This window comes from Ambystoma mexicanum, unplaced genomic scaffold (assembly GCF_040938575.1).
Source record: "Ambystoma mexicanum isolate Mex_15411 unplaced genomic scaffold, UKY_AmexF1_1 Mex_scaf31, whole genome shotgun sequence".
NCBI lineage: Eukaryota > Metazoa > Chordata > Amphibia > Caudata > Ambystomatidae > Ambystoma > Ambystoma mexicanum.
Window position 1 is genome coordinate 1,138,736 of NW_027182446.1, and position 18,701 is coordinate 1,157,436.

At 48.0% G+C, this 18,701-nt stretch overlaps 1 protein-coding gene and 1 long non-coding RNA gene across 4 annotated transcripts in view; one reads left to right on the forward strand and one right to left on the reverse strand.

The window, feature by feature from the left end:
• Window positions 1-18,110, reverse strand: part of LOC138557997 (uncharacterized) — an 83,728-nt gene extending 65,618 nt beyond the window's left edge. The window contains exons 1-4 of the long non-coding RNA XR_011298152.1: window positions 17,984-18,110; window positions 17,119-17,179; window positions 10,091-10,343; window positions 9,503-9,635 (exon numbers count right to left, since the gene is read on the reverse strand). This is a non-coding gene — a long non-coding RNA (uncharacterized lncRNA). The remainder of the gene's footprint in view (window positions 1-9,502; window positions 9,636-10,090; window positions 10,344-17,118; window positions 17,180-17,983) is intronic.
• A 192-nt stretch (window positions 18,111-18,302) lies between these two features.
• The window catches only part of LOC138557993 (zinc finger protein 615-like), a 51,564-nt gene continuing 51,165 nt past the window's right edge, over window positions 18,303-18,701 (forward strand). For all 3 annotated transcript variants that reach the window (XM_069642648.1, XM_069642647.1, XM_069642649.1), the window contains exon 1: window positions 18,303-18,564. The gene's annotated coding sequence lies outside the window, so the exon portion shown is untranslated. The remainder of the gene's footprint in view (window positions 18,565-18,701) is intronic.

Genomic DNA, 18,701 nt, shown 5'->3' on the forward strand with positions numbered 1-18,701 from the left:
CATGTGCTCCTTCTAATGGCACAACATCATCACTTTCCGAGGCAGACGCCTGCCTCCTTCCATGCCCCACCCGAGCATCCTGCCCCTGAACAGCCATATCCTTATCCCTCTCTAGGGGAACCACATCCTCAGAGGCATATTCTGGATCAACTCCTATTGTATCACCACCTCCCTCACAACACTGTTCCTTAGTACCCGCCAGCTTTCCCTTAACAAGGACCACCCTCCTCAAACTCCATCTGGTACCATCTTGCAATTTAACGTATCCATGACCTACTTTGGTCACAATTTTTGGTTCCATAAATTTGGACAAACCCTTTGCTACAAATCTTGGATTTTTCACCACTACAAGATCACCAATTTGTACACGCAGGGGTTTCTTTTTTTTAAGCTGAGATTCCCAAAAACTGGATTGTTTAACACGCACTTTGTCAAGAACCTCCTGCATGTTGATGCAACTTTGTACACCACCCCCAAGAGCGGCCACCCTTAGTTTAGATCCTGGTTTTCTCCCTCTCATTAACTCAAAAGGAGACACTCCAGTAAAGGATGAAGGGGTAACCCTATAGGCTTTTAGAGCTTCAGTCACCACACTGCACCACGGCAAACCATTTGCGATGGCCAACTGAACTGCCCCCTTCACAAACCTGTTCATCCGTTCAACTAATCCATTGGCCTCTGGATTGTACAAAGCCACTTTATGGTGACGAATTCCTAGTTTGGAGAAGAACTCTTGCATGGCGACTGATACAAATTGGGGACCATTATCGGAGACTATTCCAGCCGGAACCCCTTCCCTGTCAAACACTGCTGACAAGAAGTCAATCACCTTCTCAGTGGTGACCGAGGACAAGGCCGTGGCCTCCACCCACCTAGAGGTATAGTCCACTAACACCACAAAATATCTGAAACCTCCACCCAAGGTGTCCATGGGACCCATAATGTCTACTGCCACTTTTGACCACACCTCTTGCGGCACTTCCACAGGCTGTACGGGTTGGGGCGACGTTGTCTTACTTTTATCACTGACTGAACAAGCCATACAATCCCATCCTCGTCGCCAGTGTAATAACGAGACCTCCACAGGTAAGTTATTTAGGTATTTATTTCTCAAACCCGAACTCCGTACATCATCTCTTCCCTGCTCCTTTCTCTCTCTCTCAACCAACCGTCACCCCCCGAACATTAACACATCAACATTCTACTTCTAGAACCTTAGACAAGAGCTCGCGGAAGCACGAGCAACTACTACACATCCAGCACCCATCGATCAGTGGAGATGTTTCCCCACATGCTGACGAAGATCACCACCCAGCCTCACACCAGGGTGCAGGGGTGGGGGCCCAACGTCTTGGTCAGTTCAGTCCTGCTTGGAGGCCGGCGCGCCGCCTTGGGAGCCTTGACGAGGACGGCGGCCACCTCCAAAGGCCTAGGAATGGCCCCTCAAGGTCTGCTTGGTTGAGGAACGGGAGCGCTGGCAGTAAGAGGACAATCCTCCGCCGAAACCCTTCAAAGATCTGCCCGACTTCCCTCCTGAGGAACGAAAGGAAGGGCAGTGCTGTTGCTGTATGCCCAGGGCACGGGCTGTCTCTGTGTCGGTCTTGATGGCCTGAAGAGATTAATCGACCGCCTTTCAGAAGAGATTGTCTCTGTCGAATGGCATGTCCAGCACCCTCATCTGAACATCTTGCCTAAAGTTGGTGGCCTTCAGCCAGCCACGACGACAGAGACAAACCCTGTTTATGATCTGGCAGAACCCCATGTCCGCAATGTCCAGTGCCACGGTGATAACATGGTCTGACGCCACCTCGCTGTTCTAAAGGTGCCGCAAGGTAATGCGGTCAGGATACAGCTGCTCGGAGTCTGAACAAATGACAGAAGGCTCCGCTAGGAAGTGCGGTGAGGAGTCCTTAGAGAACAGCAGCTCCGGAACATAGCGTAGATGAACAACGATCAGAAGCGCCGAACCCCGGAAGCTCCTGATTTAAATACACGTCAGGTGATGTTTGCGTGTAGCTCGTGATGACGTTACATCAGCTGACACTCGCAAATGCCGTAGATCAGATCATGATCGGCATTATGCAGCTGCAGATTGGACGTTCTATGCAATGGGGATGAAGAATGCATAGTCCTTAAAAGCATAAGTGAAACGCTTGAAAATGTTAATGGAATCGTTTGCCAGGAAGTTTGCCTAAGAGACGCCAGTGCGTAAAAAACAGCCTGGCTGTCCTCTGGGCTGTGCAAGTAGGCATAGGGGAGAAGCCAGGTTTGGCAGGCATGACATTTCCTGAAACCAAGACGGAGAGTAGGTCCTTCGGATGAGTAAATGCATGCTACTTTGCCCTTGCAGTTCTTCCCCTCCAGGCAAGCAGAATGCATTATAGGGTCAGCTTTTCTGCATGGGAATACCAGTGTAAGTACCTCCTCAAGTCATGCTACAGTGCTGGACATGGAGGACATCACGGGAACTGGAGGTGCAGAGGCGGGTGCCAGCAGCCAGGAGGCATGAGGTGAGTCAACCACCCCACCTCACATGTGCATGCATCAATGACAGCCTAGCAGAGGATGCCCAGTCAACAGAAAAGGAGCCAAGCATGGTGGCAGGGTGCAGTGAGTGGGTACCACATCCACCACCTACCACAATAGCCATGCGAGTCTGATAAGTGGGGAGGGGAGCCAAGGGACCCATCAAAGTGCTATGCAGTACATAACCATGCTGGCAGCACAGCAGTTCCATGTAAAAAGCCAACCCCCCACCCCCAATTTGAGTGGCACCCATGGAGGAGACCTGCATGAATGGGGACCAGAAGCATACAAGCCACAACAGCTGCCCAGCACAGATCCCCTAGCCATCTCCACACACAGGCCAACAACCAACTGCCCATGTGACACACATCCATATCTGCATCCGTCCCCATCATTGTGAACACACATGTGAACACCCCTGACCAACCATGCCCATCAGCCCAATTGTCTGGGGGTCCTACTCAGCACCATGTAATAAATGTCTTGCATGTCAAAACACGTGGGGGAATGAAACCGGACGGCATCTCCTATGTTCCATACAGGCACTCAAGCAATGCCAGAGGCATTCGAGGATAATGAGTTGGCAGGCCCATCTGGGAGTGGGACATCTCGGGCACTCAGGAACCGCCAACACTACCACCACCACCAACACCACCAGCAAAGGCGCATGTCCTGACATGACACAATGCATCACAGCAGCACCAGGCCCACCCACAGCCCACCAGGAGCACAGTAATGCAGCTGCACCCACTCCTGCAGCTATGGGCTCCGCCACAGAGGCCACATAACCTAGCGGAATGACCGTGGAAACATAGGGAGACAGCATCCTGGTCACAACACATGCGAAGTGCCACCAACCCCTGGCTGCAGCCTCTACCAGCCACCTCCCACTACACCTGAGAGCTCACCCCGCCAGCAACAGCGTGGACAGACCCCATGAGAGCCCACCACGCCGGCAACAGCGTGGACAGACCCCCTTACCGCCCACCACACCATCGGCACATGCATACGCCCAAGCCGGACACTGACACACCATCATATGACTCCCCTGACAGCTGCCCACGCCGATAGCGCACCCCCTCTCCAGCGCAGCCTGCACCTACATTCAGCATGTTGCTGCAGAGGTTGGGGCACATGGAGCAGAGACAGAGGGAGATGGAGGCCATTGAGCATACAAACTCAGGACACCTGCAGGCCATACGCAACAGTATCCACAGGGACATATGCAGGATTGCACGGGACAATGCAAGGAACCGGAGAGTGACATCTGCCAGTACGGCCACACTGACGGCATTTGGCCTGAGGGTGAGGGATATGGCGCAAGGCATATCAGCACTTGCAGAGGCCATCCGCCAAAGGAATGAGTTGGTGCGCCAACGTCTCCCGGGGCCTAGCTCCATCCCTTCAAGTTCCACTACCCCAACAGGGGACACAGATTCATCAGTCCCTGTGCCACCTTTGCTCCAGATCACCAGGTGCTGGGAGAGGTGGGGGGCTGGAGGAGAGGACGAGGCCACAGACATAGTCAATGACATGACAGCAATTGACCCGAGTGGCCATGCCGTGGAGTTGGTAGTAGGAGGGGGGATAGTTGGTGCACAATAATTCATTAAAACTGTTCAACTTCATGAATGCAAGGACATTCCTGATTGTCTTCATGTGCAATGCTTGTTGTTTGTTTGTTTATTTATTTGGTAATGTGCACCAAACCCTTAGGTAGCTGGGCGCAAACAGGACAAGTATACTTAAAGCTTAGTTACAACCCATGCAGAGGGTACAGGCATACAATGATAACTTGCTACCACTTGCAGGTTACATTGGGGCGTGGTGCAATGGTTCCATATACATAACACGCGGTGTGTGGGCAATGGTTCCAAATACATAATAGAGTTCTATAGGCAGAGATAGGGAGGCAGATAGCTGGAGCAGTGCTAGGGAGGTGAGGCGATTGTTAGCAGCTGTTCGTACGTAACCAGTTCAATATGTTACGTCTGAATTTAGGATAGGGTTGTTCAGTTCTAATGTCTAAAGTTAGTGCATTACAAGATATAGCTTCTTTGACCGGGAAGCTAGACCCGTCAGCTGTGGCTAACTTAAATCTTGGGATCTCTAGGAGATGGGCATTGGCAGATCTGGTTAGTCGTGTAGAGGTTCTCCTGATTATTCTTTCTGAAGGATATGGTGGTGCTATATTGTTCAGGCACTTAGATGTGAGTGAAGTTGTTTTGAGCAGGATTCTGTCCTTCATATTTAACCAGTGGGCATTTCTTCTGAAGTTAGTAATGTGCTCTCTATTGGGGATATTTAGGGCAGCTCTTATGGCATTGGTTTGCAGCCTTTGGATTTAATCAGTGATGTATTTGTTAGCACCCGAGTACAAAGCATTACAATAATCCAGACGTGACATTATAAGTGCGTTAGCCACGGTGATACAATTGGTTTCGGATAGAAAGGCTCTGCAGCCCCGGATAAGCTTACAAGTGTAGGCGGTTGAAGATGCTAGTGTGTTGACTTGTTTCTTAAAGGTTAGTGTGGAATCAAGGTAGAAGCCTAGCGTTTTCCCTACAGGCATCACCATGATAGCATTACCGTCAATATTGAATGAGGCATAGCTAGGGCTGAGTTTTTAGGTTCACCTCTGAGCCTAGGATCAGCATCTCAGTTTTATCGTCATTCAGGCAGAGGCCATGGGATGCCATCCATGCCTGAATGAGGAGGTATATCCTGTTTACCAGAGCCGAATCCTCGAGAAAGTTGCCCGAAAGGGGAATGAGGATCTAGGTGTCATCTGCATAATTTGTGTAGGTGACACCAAGTCTGTCCAACTTGTCGAATAGGGGCTTAGTAAAAATGTTATACATAGTAGGTTAGACGCATGATCCCTGTGGTACGCCGCAGGATGTTTGTATAGGGTAAGCGGATGCTAAGGGGGAGAAGACTTTCATCGTACTGTTTGCTAGGAAGGACTGGACCCATAGTATGGCATCACTTGAGAAATGGGCTGCCGATCAGAGTTGATTGCATAAGACTGCATGATCCACCAGATCGAAGGCTGCCGATAGGTCAAGGAGGAGTAGCATAGCTCTCTTCCCATTATCCTTCAACTCATCGATTTGGTTCTTAAGGTCTATTAGGGCTGTTTCCGTCCATGTAGAGAGCGAACCCAGATTGTCGTGAGCCTAATAAGTGGTTGACTTCAAGGTAATCCTGGATTTGAAGGTACGCTACTCTATCGATTATTTTTAGAAGGAAGATGACAGTGGTGATGGGTCTTTAATTAGTTGGAATAGAGGGATCCAATGTTTGTTTTTTAAGTAGTGGGAGAACCCAGGATTCTTTGAGGTTATTGGGCACTGAGTTGGTCTTGAAGGAGGCATTGATCAGCTTCGAGATGAAGGGGGCTAGGTCTCTAGCTGCGTCCTTTATCATTTGGGCCGGACAGCTGTCTCCCTTGCAGTTTGATGGATTTAGGTAGAGAATGATTCTCTCTGTTTCAAGGATAGAGACTTTAGTAAATCTAAAGGGTATAGTGATTCTGTCCGGAGTGGATTGGTCGGTGGGTGGCTGCCTGGATGGGAGCAGTGAAGCTTTTTTGATAGCTATTTTTTATTGGAGGGAGGCAATTTTATTTGACAAGGCATTTTGTTTGTCGGTGCACCATTGCTTGTCTTTGGGGGCAATGTCGACGGGAGGGATAGGTGCTTCCATTTTCCTAAGGATGGTAAATAATTCCTTACTGTTAGATTTAGCCTTTGAGATTCTATCATTAAAGGTGTCCTTTTTTGTGATGATTATTTCTTTTTTGTACAGCTTACAGTGGTCAGTTAGCTTGGCTTTATTCTCATCGGTAGGAGAATGGCGCCACCTGGATTGAAGCTTTCTTTTTTGGAGCCTTAGTTCTTTGAGGTGGGGCGTAAACCAGACATTAAGGTGTGCTTTTTGTCTACCTTTGCGAAGTTTGGTAGGAGCAATAAGGTCCAATGCGTTGGTCATGGAATTGTTGAAGACCTCCACTAATAAGTTAGGGTCTGCATCACAGTCAAGGTTGTTAATAGCGGGGAGGAGATGTGGGAGTATTTTTTGGCTGTAATATCCTTTTTACTTCTTGTGGGGAGAGGTGGAGCCATGACAATGGTTTTGGGGATAAGGAGATCTAGTGTGGTGGAGAAGGAGATTAGATAATGGTCTGTCCATGATTGCGGGGCCATGTTTGTGATGGCAATGTTGCAGTTCAGGTCGGCCAACCAATTGAGGGTCCTTCTTTTGTTATGGGTGGTGGTAAAGACTTTTTGTAAAAACCCATGATCCATCAGTATAGCTGCTACTGATTGGGCATGTTTATCCTCAGGGTCAGTGAAGCCCAGGTTAAAGTCCCCCATCAGTAAGGTCTGAGAGGAGTCTTTTGTGTGGTTAGCTAGGAGGCTAGTTAGATCCTCCTCGAATGTTCCCAGTGGACCTGGAGGTCTATATATCACATGGATAGTAAGGGTACGGTTACTTGATAAGGGAAGTTTGGTTGTGAATGTCTCGCATGATTGGCATGACAGTGGAGTGGACAGTCTAATGGCTAGGTTCGTTTTGGAGATGATGGCTAGGCTACCGCCTCCGGCATTAGGTCTGTCAACCCTGAGTATTTGGTAGCCATCAGGTATGGCTAGCATAAGGGTGGGGCCTGCAGTGTTGGAAGTGGCTTGAGTCAGGGTAGTGCTCTAGAATAAATTGTCCATTAGTGCCTGCCATGCAAGTCTCCCATCCCTCACGTCATCCCTTTAAGTGGCTGGTCTGGCTCCTGCCTCCTGCCTCATGCAGTTCATCTGAATCTTCCTCTGGGTGTGGCATGTCCGTGTCTGGGGTAGTGGCACATTCCTCCTCAGGCAAATTGTATGCAGCATTGCGCACACTAGCACAGTTTGTCCGGGGCATACATTAGGGCTCTGCCAGTAGGATCTTGGCACCAGAATCGTGCCTTGAGGAGTCTGAAGGTGCGCTCAATGCACACACATGTCTAACTGTGGGCATGGTTGTAGGCGGTCTCATGTGGTGTATGTGGGTCATGCACAGGGGCATCAGCCACACCAGCTGGGGACATCCGCAGTCAACTGAATGAGGTGATGCACAGACAAAAGTCACAATGTCATACGTGGGGGAGGTCCAAAGCATTATTGGGGCAATGGTCATCGTGTGCATGCATGTGTTCATGCCACCCATGCCATGTGTATGTGTGATGTCTGTGCAGCCTTTGTCAATGGTGTCATGCATTCCTTTGCCTGCACATGCACCCTGTGTCATTGTGGCGGTTGTTCAGTGGTGTGTCCCTGGTGGCTGTGTGCTGCTCTCATGCATGGGACATGCTGGGTTGGTTTGTGTCCTAACCTACTATTCTAGGGGCAGTGTGTCAGCTTTCCCAAGTGGATGCACATGGGCGCATGGCAGTGGCACTGGCTAGCCTGATATTGGGTGCTGTAGTGTGGTTGTGGTACATGTGGTCATGTGTGTTGTTGTAATTGCTGCAGTATGTGTACGTCAGCGTGTGTGTCCAGCGTGTGCATGCACCCTTTGCTATCCCCTGTTGATTTGGGTGCTTGTCGGGTGCTGCTAGTGCATTCACTTGCCATGCCATGCTTTGCATCAGTGTTAACTCCCCCACCAATTTTCGTCAGGTGCTTCACTGTGCATATGTGGAGGCGATTGTACTCACCCAACATCCACATCCGTTGTCCTCTGTGCCTCTCCATGTATCCCGGCAGTGTGCTGTAGTGAAGGACCATGGAATCAGCTTGACCAGTGGGTTGACAGCTGTGCAGATTTTGATACTGCTCCCAATGTCCTCCTGGATTGTGGCCAGCAGTTTGGTGATGTTCTCCCTGTTCAGGCGATACAGGGTGACCAACTAGGTGTCAGTGAGGGCCCAGAGTAATGGCTTGACCCTGGGAATGGGTGCTTGCCTAGCGTGGAAGGTTTTCCTCCTCCTGTGCGGTGCTCACTGTGCCCTGGCCTGGTTGTCCAGCATCTCAAGATTCAGACACAGCACGAAGCAGCTGGCTGTCCCAGCTTGCAGCAAATAATGGCAGCATGGTGTTGGAGACAGTGTTTGGGGTAGGGCTGTGCATTATGTAGCCCTCTGGAGTGCATTGGATGCACCTGTGGCTTCATTTCTGGCACCTGTGTTCATTTGCCTCCAGCTGGAGGTTGGAGATAAATCTTGGCTGCATTAGCGCCGGATTTTAGTGCTAATACCACCGTACATGGACTTGATATGGCTGTAATTGCGCTTTGTGTTGTCAAGGCTATTAGCGCTGGCTGTAAAAGCACCAATTTGTTTCTGTGGCTGGAGGTATTAGCTCTGAATTGTGATCCGGCGGAACGGTATTGGCAGTGCTAATTCCGTTACTGCTGCATTTAAGGGCTACTGCCCAACTCGTGATGAGGCCCGTTATCGTTTACTGTGCCAAGCTAATCAGTAGTTTTGGAACAACCATGTACAATGTGGCTAGTGTAGCTTCTGGGCTGCAACGCAATGGTCTGGGATGTGTTCCAATAGTTCTTTTTGTTTTGGTTAATAGTATCCAATGATCTGAATACAATAATTAAGTCCTGAAAGACTACAATGGACTACCAGGCTTCTGGGCTAGGCCAGATTTGAGGGAGATTGTTGACGGATGTCAGGATTGAGCAGCAAAAGAGGGGCAGGATCTCTGTAACACTGACCCCCAGCCCACATAAAACACCAGGAAGGGGAGGCACAATACACTCCTTACTCACAAAGGAAGCCCTATTGTGAAGCCATACCACACCTGGAGGCAAAGGGGCTCTGTGTGCATGGTTTGTCGTGGAATGCTGCGATCTGTGCACAGAGATCAAACTACCTTTTCCTGAATGCCCAGCCGCTCATCATTTTGGGAAACAAAGCCTATAAAAGGCCATGCCACTCTGCAAACCGTGCTCAACATTCGCAGTTTAAGTGAGTAATATTTACCTGTTAGCAACTCGGTCCAGGTGCGTGTTTTCTTCCTACGCCGTTGCCTCCTTGTTTCTTCCTGGCCGTTTTTCATTCGTTGGTCTACCATCTGGCTTCAGGATGAACCCCTGCCCTCTGCACTGTTTCGGACCTAAAAGAAGAAAAGAAGCAGATAAGTGCTACGATGCAGCAAGTGCATGCAAGTTGAATCCATTATAATATCTGAAAGACCTGTTGCATGCTGGAGTGTGTCGGGCACTTAGGCAATACCTTCTTATCTGTAAAACTACGCTAGAGACCTGTTGACTGCCAGAAGTGCATCTGACCTTTGCACTAATACTTTGTTTGTTAAAAAATGCTTGGTGTGAATTAACAGTGTGCTTATGGAAGTGTGCTGATATAGCGAAGCTAATGAAGAGTGGCACTTACATCGCGTCTGGCCCGTTTGGACGCAACCAGAGAACCTTTCATCAATAACCTATCCAACCACGCTGTGAGCCCCTTGCAAAACCACCAGGTTCATAGCAGCGATGGGAGGGGAATGAAAACAGGGAAAGGAGGGGAAGACAAGGGTTGTAGCCTAGGTTACACGCTCATTGCTTTTACCTCTCTCTCTCCTCCATGCAGGCAGTGCAATTCACATCCAAGGATTACAGACTACATGACGGGATGATTCCGCCACAAGAAGGTTCAGCACATAGAAACCCATTTCTTTTGGGGGACCTGGGTGGAGGGGCCGTTTCATTCCAGTGCTGCTATCCAATCCCACGTTGGCGTCTGTGTGCTATCATCACTTGTGTCTCTGCTTTTCCTGGGAAATCTGTGCCAACCCTGCAGGACCTCAGGTAAGGTGTTACAACTGAAAAAAAGAGCATCAGGCTTTTAGACATATAAAAGCTTTCGGCTTCAAGCTTTTGGTAAACAACTGTGCTAAGGCTATAAAAAGCCAGTTTCTAGGAGGAGGCAGGCAGTGCTGTTTGTGAACCCTGAACAAATGCCATCTGGCTGGAGAGCAGTGCTGGAGGACAAGCATCGAGCTGGAACAACTTCCTCCATTATGGCCATAGAGGAGGGGTTAATATTCACACCTTTATTCTGCTTGGATTTTGAAGCTTTTGGAATTGAATGTTTGGGCTCTAGAGACTCAAAGCTTTTCTTTTTGCGAGAACTACTATATTTGCATGAGCTGCACAGGGAAGTAATCCTACCTATGGTAATCAGCTCACTACCTATGGAACGATTTTATTCAGATTTGGCTTATGTTTGCATCCTGGTCAATTCCAATTGACACTATATTTTTCAAGTCTCAGTTACCCTTTTTGATGCTTTTTGCTAAGTGACCATGATGTTTGGATAGGCGGTTTATCCATCTGAATTTGATATTTTGGAATGTTTGCATCATACAAACCACATGCCTTTGAAAGGATGGCAGACAGAAAACGTAGAGTAAAACCAATCCAAATGACCAATATAATCACTGCACCTCTTTGCAAGGAAAAACAAGGTTTATTATATGCAAAAGGTGTCTCAGACAGTTCAATAGAGCGAACCTGACAAAGAGCTTGTCTTATCTCAAGACGTTACACTTTATATAGCAGAAAAACCACAAATTGACAATACTATGCTTAATAATGAGTACAACATAATCCCACCACACTCATTGGCTACCACCTATAGAACATGCTAATCCCCTGTAGTCCCATGACCAATTGGCCACATCTACGCTACCCCCATTTCCATAGACACGTGGTCCCCTACATAGTAACTTCCGAACCCAAATTTGTGATTGGTGCGTCCTTTTCAATAAGCTTGTACATTTGGGACCATCACGTGATGTTCACCCTCCTGTTCCAGGTGCAATCAAAGCACCTTTGCAAGGCCAACCCTACTTTTGATGAGACAGTAGGCTTCCTCATTTACCCAGATGCAATGGTGCACGCGAGCTGCGCCCCCCAATTTGTACAAAATGTATTGGAATCAACTCTGCTACACCTGTCCCGAATCACAAGACTTTCCAGACATGGCTCCCTGCCCTTATCGCCTCACATCCACAAGTTCCCATGGATGCGTTGACGAGGGCACTGTTCTCGAGTCTGGATTTCAAGGGTTTGTTTGCTTAAATTGTGCGTCTAGGTGTAATTCATATGGGGTGTCCATCCCAGGGTGAGGGCTGTAGTGTTCTAAATCATCAGCTGGATGTTGGCATTACACAGCAACGTGCACTATTCTCATGAATTTGTCCTTACTGCTCTTACACCAACTAACATTCCGTTCCCATCACATCCAGGCCCTGCAGCTGGATACAATTAGTGCTTACCTGCGTACAATGAATGCCTCTGACCTGGTGGAACGGAAAAAGGGCTTTGTTTTTGTAGCTGGACTTACCGAGCAGCAGATCCACACTAAGTCCAGCATTTTCATCTGTTCATCGTGTGCTAGGCCTTAACATCCAAAATGGCGTTACTCCTGTCACTTTTACCACACTGACCTCGTTTCTACCATACTACCCTACTGACTCCATCTTCCACCTACATCTGCTTCTTCCCCCATATCGCACATCAATACATACTAATAATACAACAACTAAACACCCGCCTATAAAGGTGCCCTATCTATAACCTCTGCAACTGGAACATTAACACACGTGTTGCTCTTTCTGTGTTGCTATATGTGGGCATCTAAATGTATTGGATCTAACTAAGACAATGGGCCTCATTACGACCCTGGCAGCCGTGGTATGAACGGTGCCGGTAAGGTACCGGCACCGTTCATACCGGGCCGCCACATTACGAGTTTACTCGGGGGTGGCGGTATGTACGTCTGGTCTGGCCACACGTGCATACTGGCACCCGTGAGCAGACCAGGATGCTAACAACGGACTGTTAATCAGTCCTAGGAACCCCCACTTAGCGGGACCCAATCCAGAGACTGAAAGTGACAACTGCATCCACGACACCTGGACCCTCTGCAACCTAATTAAGCAATCCCAGTGAATGTAGTAATCCTAGTGGTAATTCTTAGCTTAATTGGAATAAGAGGGACAAGCTTGCATAGGAATTATACTGCGCACACACCCATAACAGGGATTAAGGGATGGAAGGTAATCACCCTACCTCTTCCTTGCCCGCTATGATTGGTGTAGTTCTGGCAAAGGCTACTCCACTGGCCTTCAGAGCAGCGGTCTTCAAACTGGGGGCTGGCCCCCGGGGGGTGCCAAGGATGTCCAAGGGGTGCCCCAGCATCTTTAAAAAAGGATTAAAATGACTGGTTTAATAGAAACTTGGATAAGGGGACTGCTTTTAATGGAAACTATAAGCAGTAAATAAATCTTCTTATATTTTTAAAGAGCTTGTGGGCACCCTGGACATCCTTTGATCCACCGGGCGACAGGGGCAACCGTTATGAGTGGGCCAGAAACAATAGTTTTACTCAAGGAGTGTGGGGAGGGGCTCAGTATGAAAAGGTTTCAAGACCACTGTACTAGAGTGATGGGATTGGGAAAGGACGCCTAATCTTTCACACTTAACTTGTTCTTTCATCACTGGAACTGTTTACTCATGTGTGGGCTTTGCAAGTACTTGTTTCTTCACTTTAAAGACTTGTGACTCACTACAAAACCTATATTCTTGGAACCGACGGGCACTGGGTCATCTTACCATAACAGGGAAAGACTAAGCACTATTGGTCTTATTCCATAAGAAGGGTACGGTTGTGTGTTGCTTTTTTAAGGCAATTTTTGTATTTTGTATTTAATTCATTGAGCACTTTCGCCAAAGCACTTTATAAAAATTCAAAATACAATGGTCCAATAAAAATGACGCATGATAACCCAATTAATGATCAAAGCTAATTAGAGGAAAGCGAAAGAAGAGGAGTTTTTAATTGGGAATGAAAAGAAATCTGATAGGTAGAGGATGCACCGACAGAATGAGGTAGAGGATGCACCGACAGAATGAGGTAGAGGATGCACCGACAGAATGAGGTAGAGGATGCACAGACAGAATGAGGTAGAGGATGCACAGACATAATGAGGTAGAGGATGCACAGACAGAATGAGGTAGAGGATGCACAGACAGAATGAGGTAGAGGATGCACAGACATAATGTGGAAGAGCATTCCAATGCTGAGGTGCCAGAAGAGTAAAAGACGGGAACCGAGAAGCCCAGGGCAGCTGAGGAACGACAAGAGGGACAATGAGATGACAGAAATCCAGCATCCATTTTAAGCAAAGCTCCCAAGATAACAACATAATTTCCATAATAAAAATCTGGATTTGCCCTCTTTGGAACGAGTAGGTTTATCCATTTTTGCTGCCCACTTTCACATGTAATTGACGGCATCATGATTCACAGTGATGCGAGTCAGGGTCTGGCAAAGTCGGAAGACCCTGGTAATTCCTCATTGGCGGGTGCCGGAATTTTTCGCAAGTTTGGTGGTAGCCTGCCGGTTTTACCGGCAAGGCTACCACCAAGCTTATAATGAGGCCTCTAGGCCAAGTTGAGGGAGCCACACCTTGGAGCTTCCCACCCAGGGCAATGTGTGGACTAGTGCTTCAAAGTGGGTCTTCATCAGAAATGCACACGGGATGCTAGCCAATAGGGGGTCCTAACACCTCACATTGCCATTTGGTCATTATTTCCAATGACTGGAGACAAGGGATACAGATGATTTCAGGAGCCTGTAATACTCTGATCACCTGAAAGTCTAACCATTCACGAACGCGTGTAAGCAGTCATGAAACTGTCCTTGACTCACCCCCCTTCACAAGCGTGAAAAAGGGGCTTCCTTTTCAGTCACCTCATGCTGATGCCCATCTAGCGGGTGGACAGGCAAGCGGAGTGTGGGTCTGTCATACTTCCGCACTAGATACTATCCTTTCCATCGACTCTACCTCTGTTAGGCAGAAACCTGTGCAGTTCCCTCTGGGACCACTGCAAACGATTTAAGACTACAAGTGTTTGGCAGTAAACCCACTTGGTAGCAGTCTGTACCACACAGATTCACTTGGTAGCTGTGGCTGAGCAGTCAGACTTCCCTCAAGAAGAGTTAGGCAGTATACAGAGTAATCACAATAGGTCAAGAGAACACAGTAGAACAAGTAAACACTGACCAGGGCTCGGTGTAAAAGAGATGTAATTATTTATTTAAAACCATATCTAGAAAAACACACAGGCACTAATAGTAAGCAATTCAAAAACACGGTCACTAAAAGATATACACTCCCTTAAAAGAATATTAGACAAGTCTTAAGTAAAGCCCCACTTATTTTCAGACAGCGGTGAGCGCTTAACGTAGATGGCACTCTAATAGTTTGTTTTTAAAAGAGAGAGAAAAGCAGAGAATAAGTTGAAACAGATCCCAACCCTTTTACAAGAGCATAATAAGAGAGGAAGGCAAAGTTAAACCGTGAAGTTAGAGTTCAATAGGCCGGATCCACTTTAAGAGGATCAAACAAAATGTGTCCAAGGTCACATGGTTGCAGTGCACAAAAGTCTTGTAATGGTTCAAAAAGGAGTTGGACAAAAGAAAGGGACCAGTTAGAGGGTTAAGGTGGCCAGCCCAGTCCAGAAGGTTAAGGTGTTATTATTACCTTGTAGCAATCTTTAGAAAGGGAGGCCTGGCTGACACGGTACCTTAAGTGGTGAGAATACTCCAGTGGGGGCAGTTGTTCCTGGCAGCGGATGCAAGTCGATGCTTCGTCTGGGGGAAGAGAGGATCTCGTCTGGGAGGAAGACAGGAGTCTGTTGCACTGCCAGGGAACAAACTAGCCGCAGAGTTTCTAAGGTACAAGGAGCGATCCGTTGATTCGCGGTTCAGTGGTGAGTGGCTATCCGGCCGCCGGGGTGCTTGGCACGGGCAGTTCGACCACAAACCGGTCTGGGGTGCGAAGTAAGAAGGCAAAACTGGTTGTGCCCACCAGTCAGGGGAAGAAGCCTCTCCAGCCAGGAGATCTTCTCTGTCGTCGGGAAGTGGTGATTCGGTTGCGCAGGGCTCCACCGGTGGTGTCGTCGTGGTAGGTCGGCTCAGCTTCTTCCTCGTCTGATTCTCAGGTCCTGTGGCAACTTCTGAAGTTCCAGTCCCGAAAGCCCTGCTTTTATGCAGCATACCCCCATTCACTCAGCCTAACTGTCAATCAAACATGCTAAGTGGTGAGCCGGCTGGCTCACCACTTGGGCCAATCACACAAGAGTGCGACTTGACTTACCAAGGTAACTCAGTCCAGGGTGCCTACACCCCCTCCCACTCCTCCCCGTGGTACCCAGATAGAGTGGCACCACTTTTGGAGGCTTCTGTGGAGAAGCCCGCCAAAAAGTGGAACAAAGGGCTCGACTTGGGTTGGAGTCACAGAAGAGAACACAAACGCCATTTTAGAATCGAGTCCTGGCAAAAAATACCAAACCGGCGAATTAATATTAAATAAATAAACCGGCGGTATGTTCGAGGCTATGAGAATTAAATAATTAACATTGGTAGTCTCGAACAAATGGGAAAATGCCATAGGAAAATATTTGCGGTCGAATATAAAAAGTAGTTTCCACTGCCACCAGCCAAAACTTGATCAGGGGGGACGGAGACGTGCCCCCTCGACTAACAGCCCCGGGGCAATCAAATTGTCCCGACCAGTACGTCCACAATAGGATGGTTTGTACTGGTTTCTGTTAATAATTTGGGACTAGTAAAGTCAATGGTGACTTTACATGCCCTGGGAGACAATAGTCAGTCCCAGGGTGGGGTGCCACTATGACACCCCTGTGTTACTGCACGGAGGGTGCTGTGTAACACACATAGTAAAACACATGAGACCCTATGCAGTAAAGGACCCCATAGCCCATAAAACACATTGACAGTCAAAGGAACACCATAAATCATGTCCAAGAGTGGGAGAAAAAGAGTATCACTCTTGGCAGGAGGAAAAAAACAAACTCCAGAAATCCAGCAAAGCTGCTGGGGGACTCACTAGGTTAGGAAATTCAGCCTAAAGAGAGAATTCTCCCTAACAACCTCTTGCTCTCAATTCCGCTCCCGAATGCTCCCTCATTCATACTTAGACAGGAAACAACACCCAGATAGATGTCCAAGTGCATATCCGGCGTTCCGTTGCTCCCCAGGTGATCTGGAAGGAGAACAACCAACACTACTTGTAGCTACCAATGTGCCTATTTAATTCACTTGTAGAGCTCCACTCCTCCACCCGTATAGCAAAGTGCTGTGATCCACCATACAGATTCAATAGCGAATTACTAATTAACAGGACAGCAGAGGAATGCATTAACATAAAATAATAGGTTTATTTGTAGAGTGTTGACCCCTAGACAGAAGCTAACAGATGATCATTGTTACACAACTCAGTGGTACTAATTCTGTTAATCTTGGACAGATTAAGGGCTGGGTGGCCCAGTGACTAGAGGACACACATATGGATCCTTCTAGAGAATGCATTAGTCCACTGAGCCACATACATGGACCATAAAGCTGGATCTGGACACCACTTCCAGGATGAGGCATGAGAGAGAAATGGAGACAAGACAGGAGAGATGGGGACATGAAGGGTCCAGGGACGCAGGGTGGGAGACAGGTTATCTCAGAAGCATAAAGCAACATGTGCAGAGAAACAAACTACAACAGTTATTTACCTTTTGTTGCTTGTTCTTCTTACGTTGTGCTGAGTAGGATGACACAATTGTGTGTTTAGATCTAGAAATGGAAGAAATTCCATTATTAATTAAATACTACAAACACAAGACATCGCTTCCCACCCAGTAATGCATCCTCCATCACATACACAGAAGACAGGATTAACAGAAGGTTTGCTTAACACGTGGCCAAAAAAGATGACTGCTTTCTCACCAAGAGGAGTGAATAGTTGCTGGTCACTCACTTACAGCAAATTATTCCCCAATTATTCCTTAAAAGATTGTGATGGATTCAGTGTCAAAATGTTTTTTAAAAGTGTGTGGAACTATGTTCACTCACCCTGCCTCCATTTCTGCCCACTCCCCCATACTCATGGGTCCTTCCTTTCCTCCACTGCACCCTGAAACATTGTGTTTTACAACAGTTCTTGTAAAACTGAATAAAACGAAAGAAAATCGATTTAATTACCACCATTAGTGTGTCATTATCCCATTCAGCCTGCACCTACATGCAGCCTCCACTTCACTGGCCACACCTCTTAAAGAACATGCCTATCCACATGCACACACACATACAAATACACACACACACAGACACCTCCCACTGCCTGCAAACAGGATCCTAGAACCATTCATAGGCAGATCCAGAACACTGTCAACCTGGGCTTCTTGGCTGTTTGGGAATGGGTTTTACATCCCAGTCTATTGAAATAAATTATCCCTTTCAAACACGTGAGAGAGAGCAGTGCAAGGCTACACTGGCTTGATATCGGGATGGCCCAGGTTCGAGTCTCCAGTAGGGATGCATTTAAAAACAAAGTATTCTTTAAAGTTGAGGTGCTGCAGCGGTATTCTGGGTGCATACATTAAGGGGACGTTGTACTCTTTAGTTCCCGCCCACTTTGACCGCTGGATGTAGTTCACATTTGCAAATGTATCATTTGATGTCCCAGGAAGACGAAAAGGAGCCCATCCCCCGCTCGGCTTCTCTGAGAGCGACTGCTGATTGGTCGAGATAAAGATCTGCATCTGCAAAGCCGAACCTCAAACCTGAAAAACAGACATGCGCAATGGAGAGATACTGATCATCAGAGCATGCGCAGTGCTGAGATACTGATCCTCAGAGCATGCGCATGCTGAGATACTGATCCTCAGAGCATGTGCATTAAACGCATGATGAGCCGGGCGTGCGTACACCATGGAACACCCTATGCATGCTCAATGATCCTAAACAGAAGTGTAAACATGCTGAGCGCTGAGAGCGCAGGAAAAGGACCATGAGAGGAGCTTGGCTAGTTCCCATCAGAGAAAAGGACCATAGCAACGGCCCGCACACTCTTATTTACGTGGCTTCTGACGTCATCATTGTGCGTCCCTCTGGCTCCAACTGGCACTCGGGAAGGCTCTGGCTGCCGGAAAGAAGGCTCCTTGCGCGGCCAAAAGCAGGTGAGAAGCCACGTCTCGCTGCGTAGAACCAACATCCGGCCTGTGTTGCTTTGTCCTTTCGTAGAGTCCTACAGCTCTACATGCTCCGCCCCCCAGGCCTGAATGGTGCCTGGGCCTGGCCAGGCCCTCTCCTGTTT